The sequence below is a fragment of the Scylla paramamosain genome, chromosome 1 (genome assembly GCF_035594125.1).
Source record: "Scylla paramamosain isolate STU-SP2022 chromosome 1, ASM3559412v1, whole genome shotgun sequence".
NCBI lineage: Eukaryota > Metazoa > Arthropoda > Malacostraca > Decapoda > Portunidae > Scylla > Scylla paramamosain.
Window position 1 is genome coordinate 16,173,933 of NC_087151.1, and position 8,568 is coordinate 16,182,500.

At 39.9% G+C, this 8,568-nt stretch overlaps 1 protein-coding gene across 1 annotated transcript in view; it reads right to left on the bottom strand.

The window, feature by feature from the left end:
* Window positions 1-7,723: 7,723 nt before the first annotated feature.
* The window catches only part of LOC135101479 (synaptophysin-like), a 137,765-nt gene continuing 136,920 nt past the window's right edge, over window positions 7,724-8,568 (bottom strand). Inside the window, exon 10 of the mRNA XM_064005527.1 lies at window positions 7,724-8,090. The gene's annotated coding sequence lies outside the window, so the exon portion shown is untranslated. The remainder of the gene's footprint in view (window positions 8,091-8,568) is intronic.

The window sequence follows — 8,568 nt, forward strand, 5'->3', positions numbered from 1 at the left end:
TAGTGTTTTGAATTTCCTTTCGGAGACATTTCATAGAGGGGTGGGGTATGAGTCTGTTAACACAGCAAGAGGTGCTCTCTCTGCTTTAGGCATTACGTTGGAAGGATGTAGAGCTGGGAATCATCCACTTATCAATAGGTTTATGCGTGGTGTCTTTAACTTGAGACCCTCTTGCCCCAGGTATGCTGAAACCTGGGATGTGCAGCCAGTATTGCAGAAGCTGAGGTCCATGAGCCCATTACAAGACCTATCTTTGAAATCTTTAACTTTGAAATTGGTGATGCTTATGGCATTGACTTAAGCTGCAAGAGTACAGACCTTACATTTATTATTGTATTCCAATGCTATTGTTGGTAACAATTCTGTATCTCTTTTGTTAGGGGGCAACATTAAGCAGTGTCGTCCAAAGTTTAATGTGAGAATGCTTAAGTTTCATGCTTATTTACCTGATTCTAGAATGTGTGTTGTAAATACCTTGAAGGAATATATTAACAGAACGGAGAATCTGAGAAAGGAATTTGGGAAGGATAATGGGAAACTCCTCATCAGTGTGGTGAAGCCACATAAAAGTGCTTCCAAAGATACAGTGGCAAGGTGGATTAAAACAGTTTTTGTCGACTGTGGTATCAATACTAAGAAATTCACGGCTGGCAGTGTTCGACCAGCCTCTGCTTCCAAGGCCAAAGCCATGGATGTCCCAGTTAACATTATCTTATCTAAGGCAGGTTGGACTCAGGAGACAACCTTTGCTAAACACTATAATAAGGAGATCACTCAGGTTTCAGATTTTTTTCAAGAGGCCATAGTGGATTCTGTATTGTAATATTAACAGGTTTCTCTATTCATTTGCGTTGGATCTCAATTGACATATTTTGTTTGTTTTATACATGTACTATATGTTTTTGTAAGGGACATATCTGTTAAAGGAGGAGGATTTTTCATACAATGAAGTTGGGATACATATTTAGTTTGTTTAATTTTCAATCACTCACTTGGAGAACGTTAAGGATTGTGTAGTTCTGAGAGTACACCCACATGGCTTTAAAATCTCATGTGGAGCCTCTCCAGCAATAGCGGTGGGTTGCTGAAGTAAAATTATAGAAGTACATGAGACTTACCATGGGTCAGTTGAAATGTGCTTCGGATTTTGCGAAGCAAGCCACTGCTGCTGGAGAGAGCTTTCACATGCCCACCACTCCCACCCTTCGGAAAGATGGGCTTTTGACTTTGTGTTTCTCTTTCCGACGGGCATTTTTCGGGAACTTGTGGCATGTGGGTGGCTCTCAGCTCTTTAAAGTCTGTCGGTACCTTGATCTTTGTGTATCTCATGTGAAAGCTCTCTCCAGCAGCGGTGGCTTGCTTCGCAAAATCCGAAGCACATTTCAACTGACCCATGGTAAGTCTCATGTACTTCTATAATTTTGTGCTGGTGGTGGTGGAGGTGGTATGCGATTGTGACAGCAAAATTTTGTAACTGGTGTGTGGAAGGAGCAGCCAGGGCCAGATAGGTGAGGCAGCTATAGTTAATGTGTATGAAGCCAGTGATTGAAAAGGTATAATTATAAGTTAACTTATATGAAGCCAGTGATTGAAAAGGTATAATTATAAGTTAACTTGTTTGAAGCCAGAGATGGAAGAGGAATAATAATAAGTTAGATACACTGATGGTTCTGGATTAACTAAAGTTAAAATTTTTTCAATATAATGACCAATATTACTTAAGTTGCATTACTCCTGACAAAAGTTATTGTTTTTTACAAGTTACTAAAATTTTTGTAACTAACATTGCATTTTAAACTGCCTTTAAGCATCATATATAATCTTTAATCTTGTTCTTTATAAACATTACAATCTGCTAAACATAAAAAAATAAAATAATAACATTCTTGCTGATAAAAGTAACTTTTTCAGCCTTCATGGAATTCCTGTGGATCATGAAACATGACAGGGTGTGCAGGGAAAGGGTCTTCAGAGATTGGCTTGATCCACTGAATGTCTACCTCACTGTTACCGCCGAGCAGGTGTAAAACCACTGAGCGAATGAAAGTTGTTGTTGAGCATGTGTATGCTAAATAATAAGATATGTGTTATGAGAGTTGAAGTGAACTAGTATATGGAGCATGGGTAACACTAAAGAAACTAAGTTATTGGAGTAGAGATTATGGAAACTGAATTCATTATAGTACTTAATCACAGTAGTGAAGATGTGTGAGAGGAACTAGCTGTGGAGAGCTTAGCTGCAGAGAGGTAGTGAGAGTTGTGTTTACGTAGTAAAGTTGATGACATGGCGCGAAGGGTAGATAAAACACAGAGGGATCTCTGTTGAGGAATGAGTCACCCAGAAACTATTGCTGACCTAAGGGTAAGACGGGCAGGCGTGAGGTGCCGAGGGCCAGCAGGAACGAAGCCTGGAGAGACAGATTCCTTTGTACCGCCACCGAGTTAGGGTGTGACTACCCCAGAAAAGATCGGAGCTCTACAATACAGACGCATGTGTTGCTTGGTGACAGGCCTCCTTAAGACCCCAAACATGTGAGTTCCACATCTGTATTACGAGGGGTTGATTGCCCTAATTAGCATAATTCATAATTAGTGATACATTATGTTGATACAGTATGTAATAGTTTGTAGTGCTATAAACGTCTTATGTTTATTATGTATGTCTTCAGGTTTGACCGAATGGAATAAACGATTTGCGTCACCGTGTGGGTCTAAAATCCTTTAGCTGCCTCTGGGCAGCTACACTCACCATGAAATCCTACACCTTTTGACTCCTTGCTGAGTAACCTTTCATTTATATCTGTGTATTCATTTTCATTTTATGTGTATGAAACTTCAAAACTACTATGTTCTTCATTTATCAAATTATATTACCAGGTTACCTTTAGTGGTAATGCAGTACGAAATTGGTGCTTTGGCCATGAGTGACGCCTGCATGTGACCAGTGGGTTAACCACACTCTACTAACAAGTGAGTATCAGCTTTGGTGCTTCTTATAACATTGAGCACTGATACTTAAGCATATTACACATGTCTTCATGCAAGTAGAAAACTATTGAACATTTCACTTATGATTACTGAGGAATAATGATGTGAGGCACATACACTTCATGTACAGTAGCAGTGTTTGTGTGTGTGTGTGTGTGTGTATTTACCTAGTCGTATTTACCTAGTTGTATAGTACAGGGTCCGAGCCAAAGCTCAATTAGTCCTGTCTCCATACCCGAATTTGTCCAATCTCTCTTTAAACATGTGCACACTCTTTGCTGCAACCACCTCTTCTTTTAAGTTATTCCATATTTCAACCGTTCGATGCGGAAAGCTGTATTTCTTAATATCTCCCAAACAATGACTCTTCTTTAATTTCTTCATATGTCCCCTTGTACGTCTATCTCCTTCCTCCACTTTTACAACTAGGTCATCTCTGTCTATCTTCTCCATGCCATTTACTGTGTGTGTGTGTGTGTGTGTGTGTGTGTGTGTGTGTGTGTGTGTGTGTGTGTGTGTGTGTGTGTGCATGTCTGTGTGTGTGTGTTATTGTGACAGATAATAAATTAATCCAACACCTAACCTAACCCAACCCAGTCATCTCACTCCCTTGCAGAGAATATAATAAATTTTTTTTTGCACTCAGACTAACTTAACCCATCACCACATTGTCCAAGTAACTGGAATTTAACTTGTCTTTTTGCATTAAACTTAATAACCTCATCTAGACACTCTATAGTCCCTTGCTGAGGGTACATACAATTTAACAAATCCTGAATTCGACCCAACTTAACCAAGTCATCTCACAGCTGCTTGAAGGGAGTTATTAGATTTTAATAAATCTAATTGCATTCAACCTAACTCAGCTATCCTCATAGCTGCTTGCAGGGATAAGTAGAATTTTGCAAATAATTTTGCACTAAGCAGAAACTAGTGTGTCATCCAGTTATTCTGATAGAGCTGCTCTTGCTTTCCTTGGCTTGGTTGGATTGCCCGCTTCATTGTTGTATTGACATCCCTGGGTTCCTAGAGTCTGAACTTGCCTCACGTACAGCTTACCTAATTGAGCTTACTTAATCGAGGGATAGTGGGGAAATAAGAACACTTCTTGTTGTGATCCTCACTTCTAAAGACTGTGTGCCAATTACTGTTTGTGAGGGTTGTCACCAGGAGGCGACTGTGGTGTAAAGAGTAGCATGTCTGCCCAGCAAATGGAAGGTCTCAGGTTTGATTCCTGGGCAGTGCTTGCCTTTTCTGGTGAACCCCCTACTCTAACATGGTGTAGTGAGTAGGATCCAGGGACCAATTCACATTACCTGGACTGGCCTACCATCTCCAGCCTGTGGGAGGCTAAGAGGAGTCGGGGGCCTGGGGGGCGGGGTGGGATGTGAGGGTTGTCATCAGGAGACGACTGTGGTATAATGGGTAGCACGTCTGCCTGGCAAGTGGAAGGTCTTGGGTTCGATTCTCAGGTGGTGCCTGCCTTTTCCGATGAACCCCCTAATCTAACACTGTTCAAGTCCCTTGTGTCTATCGTATTGTGCTTTGAATGTGGCAATTGATGATGCAATTACTACACTCTCTGGGAGTGCATTCCAGTCATTTACTACAAACCAGTTTCCTTTGAGTGTTGTTCTCCAGTGTGTAGGCTTGGTGAGCTTGAGGGAGTGGCCTCTCAGGTTGTTGATGTTAAAGCTGAAGAAGTTTGAGAAGAGGATGTCATCATATCCATATCTTGAACACCTGAATCATATCCCCTCTGGTTTGCCTGTTCTGTAGCGTCTGAAGTCCCAGGTGTTAGCACCTCTCCTCGTATGGCATCTGGGACAGTTCAGGGGCAAGCTTTCTCGTCCTTTGCTGCACCTTCTAAAGAGGCTGGATGTCCTGCACCAGGTGTGGAGACCAGGATTGGACACCATAGTTCAGGACTGGGTGGAACAAGGAAAGATGTAGTGGCACCAGGATCTTCCTACTCAGAGTGTTGAAGTTCCTTTAAATTATCCCCTTAGTAGTTACCTCTGCAAAATGGGCAGATGACTTTAGGTCACTAGAGAATATTATCCCTAGGTCTTTTTCCTGTGTTGTTTTCTGGAGTACAACTCCATTAACCTCGTAGTCAGCCTGCTGATTTCAGTGCTTAATATGTATGGTCTTGCACTTGTCTATATTGGAGATCAGAAACCACTTGCCACTCCACTCATCTACCTTTTGCATATCTCTTTTTTAGGGCTGCAATGTCCTTTTCTGTTCTAATGGTGTTATAAATTTTGGCATTGTCTGCAAACAAAATAGCTGAGGATTCCAAGCTGTTTACCAGTCATTGATGTATACTAGGAAAAGGACAGGACCAAGCACTGAACCCTGAGGAACATCACTCAATACAGGTAACCACTCCAATACTGCTCCATGGAGTGACACCCTGGGAAATCTCTCAAACAAGAATCCCTTGATCCATACAGGCAGCTTGCCCTTTATCCCTGATGCCATACCAATCTATGGTGAGGAACTCAGGCAAATGCCTTCTCGCAGTCCAAATAGTTCACGTTAATGCAGTATCCCCTGTCCACAGCATTGACTAGGTCATTGAGATAACATAACAGTGAGGCAGCTCCTGTTGCTCCTGAAGCCGTGCTGGGCATTAGTTACAAGCTTGTTGTCTGACAGGTGTTCAACAATACCTTTGTGGATGATACCTTCCAACACCTTAACAACAATGCTCATCAGGGACACTGATTGGTAATTCAGAGGATCCAGTCTGCTGCCTTTCTTGAAAATGGGGGAGATATTTACATTTCTCCAATCACTAGGAACATCACCTGAGCTGAGAGATGGCTGGAATATGTTGAACAGCGGTTCACTAAGAACACTTGGGCATTGTTTGAGGATCACTGCAGATACACCATCAGGTCCTGGTGACTTGTCTTCCTTCATTCCCCTCAGTCACTTTTCAACAGTTTCCCTTGTCAGTGGAATAGTCCAAAGCTGGACTCTGGAACACACAGTCTAGAGCTGGGTACAGTTTTCTTGTGTCTTCTCTAACATAGATCTGATTAAAATCATCATTAATTTCCTCTGAAATCACCTTGGGGTTGTTGGTTGTCTCACCATTGCTGGTCCTTATTTTGTTGATGGCTTCTTTGGCACTAGTCTTGGAGTGCATATATGCCCAAAAGTGTTTCATGTTGCTAGCCAAGTCATTAGCAACTTTCTTTTCATAATCATACTGTGCCTTTTATAATTTCTCTTGTTGCAATGTTGCTCTCGGTGTTGTATCGTTTGTGGTTAACCGTGGTCCTTACTTGTCTGTATTTTCTCCAAGCATCTTGTTTCCTCTTGATTATTGTTATGAGTCTTCTTTTCATTCACTTGGGTTTGGTTTCTGTCTTCTTACTCTTGTAGATTGGTACACATTGCTCAATTATTCCTCTATATAACTCTATGAATATAATCCATTTTTTACTGGTTGTTTTACCTGCTAGTCCCTCCCAGTTCACTTCCTGGAAGAGGACTTCCATTCTTGGAATGTCAGTTTTGTGATAGTTTAGTTTTTCCCTGATGTGTGTGTCTGGATTTTTGGGCTTACAGTTAGATATTATACTAAAGCTAAGGATGGAGTGCTTACTCATGCCCAGCGGTGGTATATATATATATATATATATATATATATATATATATATATATATATATATATATATATATATATATATATATATATAAAATCGTATGGAAGCCACACTTCCATTCATAGCATGGGAATAATATATATATATATATATATATATATATATATATATATATATATATATATATATATATATATATATATATTTTATTTATTTATTTTTTTTACGTAGGAAGGATACTGGCCAAGGGCAACAAAAATCTAATAAAAAAAATGCCCACTGAAATGCCAGTCCCATAAAAGGGTCAAAACAGTGGTCAAAAATTGGTGGATAAGTGTCTTGAAACCTCCCTCTTGAAGGAATTCAAGTCATAGGAAGGTGGAAATACAGAAGCAGGCAGGGAGTTCCAGAGTTTACCAGAGAAAGGGATGAATGATTGAGAAAACTGGTTAACTCTTGTGTTAGAGAGGTGGACAGAATAGGGGTGAGAGAAAGAAGAAAGTCTTGTGCAGCGAGGCCGTGGAAGGAGGGGAGGCATGCAGTTAGCAAGATCAGAAGAGCAGTTGGCATGAAAATAGCGGTAGAAGACAGCTAGATATGCAACATTGCGGCGGTGAGAGAGGGGCTGAAGACAGTCAGTTAGAGGAGAGGAGTTGATGAGACGAAAAGCTTTTGATTCCACCCTGTCTAGAAGAGCAGTATGAGTGGAACCCCCCCAGACATGTGAAGCATACTCCATACATGGACGGATAAGGCCCTTGTACAGAGTTAGCAGCTGGGGGGGTGAGAAAAACTGGCGGAGATGTCTCAGAACACCTAACTTCATAGAAGCTGTTTTAGCTAGAAATGAGATGTGAAGTTTCCAGTTCAGATTATAAGTAAAGGACAGACCGAGGATGTTCAGTGTAGAAGAGGGGGACAGTTGAGTGTCATTGAAGAAGAGGGGATATATATATATATATATATATATATATATATATATATATATATATATATATATATATATATATATATATATATATATATATTATTCCCATGCCATGAATGGAAGTGTGGCTGCCATATGATTTTAATATCAGACTAAGGATGTGGAATTTTATATTTATGTTTTTCAAAGCTTTATTCTTCCCTTTACTTACACTTTCCACAACACTTCAGTGTGTATAATAAATAAGTACTTCTTTATATTACAAATACCTATAAAAAACAAGAATTGTACTTTCAACAAAATGGTTGGATGCACATCTGGCAACACTTCACATCTGAAGGCCGTGGCTACTGCATCTGCAGTTCTCAAAGAACAGAACATACTATGAATTTTAAGACTTTCAGCTTTCCTCTCTGATTATTTGTAAGTCTTGTTTCCTATTTCTTATGCCTTATTGAATACAGATTTGAGAACTTCCTAGGAGAGGGTAACTTACCTTTTCATCTGATGATTTTTGCAGAAACACAGCAGTCCACCCTGTGTAACCAGTTCTGCACAATAATGAGAGCGCGATAAAACATGGAGAGAAATAAAAAAAAAAAAAAAAAACTCTTCAATACTATAGCTTTTAATTTTATTTTATTGCTTTGATATTATATGTATGTTGACACATGCATTGAAAATAACAAAATACCCTCCAAATATGTTATTTCATAAGAAATTAAAGCTTTTTGCCAGATTCTATCAAATGCTTTTGATATGTCTATGACAACACCAAAAGTTTAACCAGAATCCCTAAAAGAGGATGACCAACCTTCAGTAAGGAAGGCAATAGGACAATAGTTTGAAAGGTTAGAGTGGTCATCATATTTAAGTTACAGGGTAAATGTAGGCAAGCTTTTAGCAGGAAGAAAAGGTAGACGTTGACAGGCAGGTTAGAAAAATTTGACCAGGAAAGATGAAAGCACAGAGGCACAGTTTTGGAAAAGGAAGCCCAGCAAGTCCATAAGCTTTCCGAGGATTATGGTG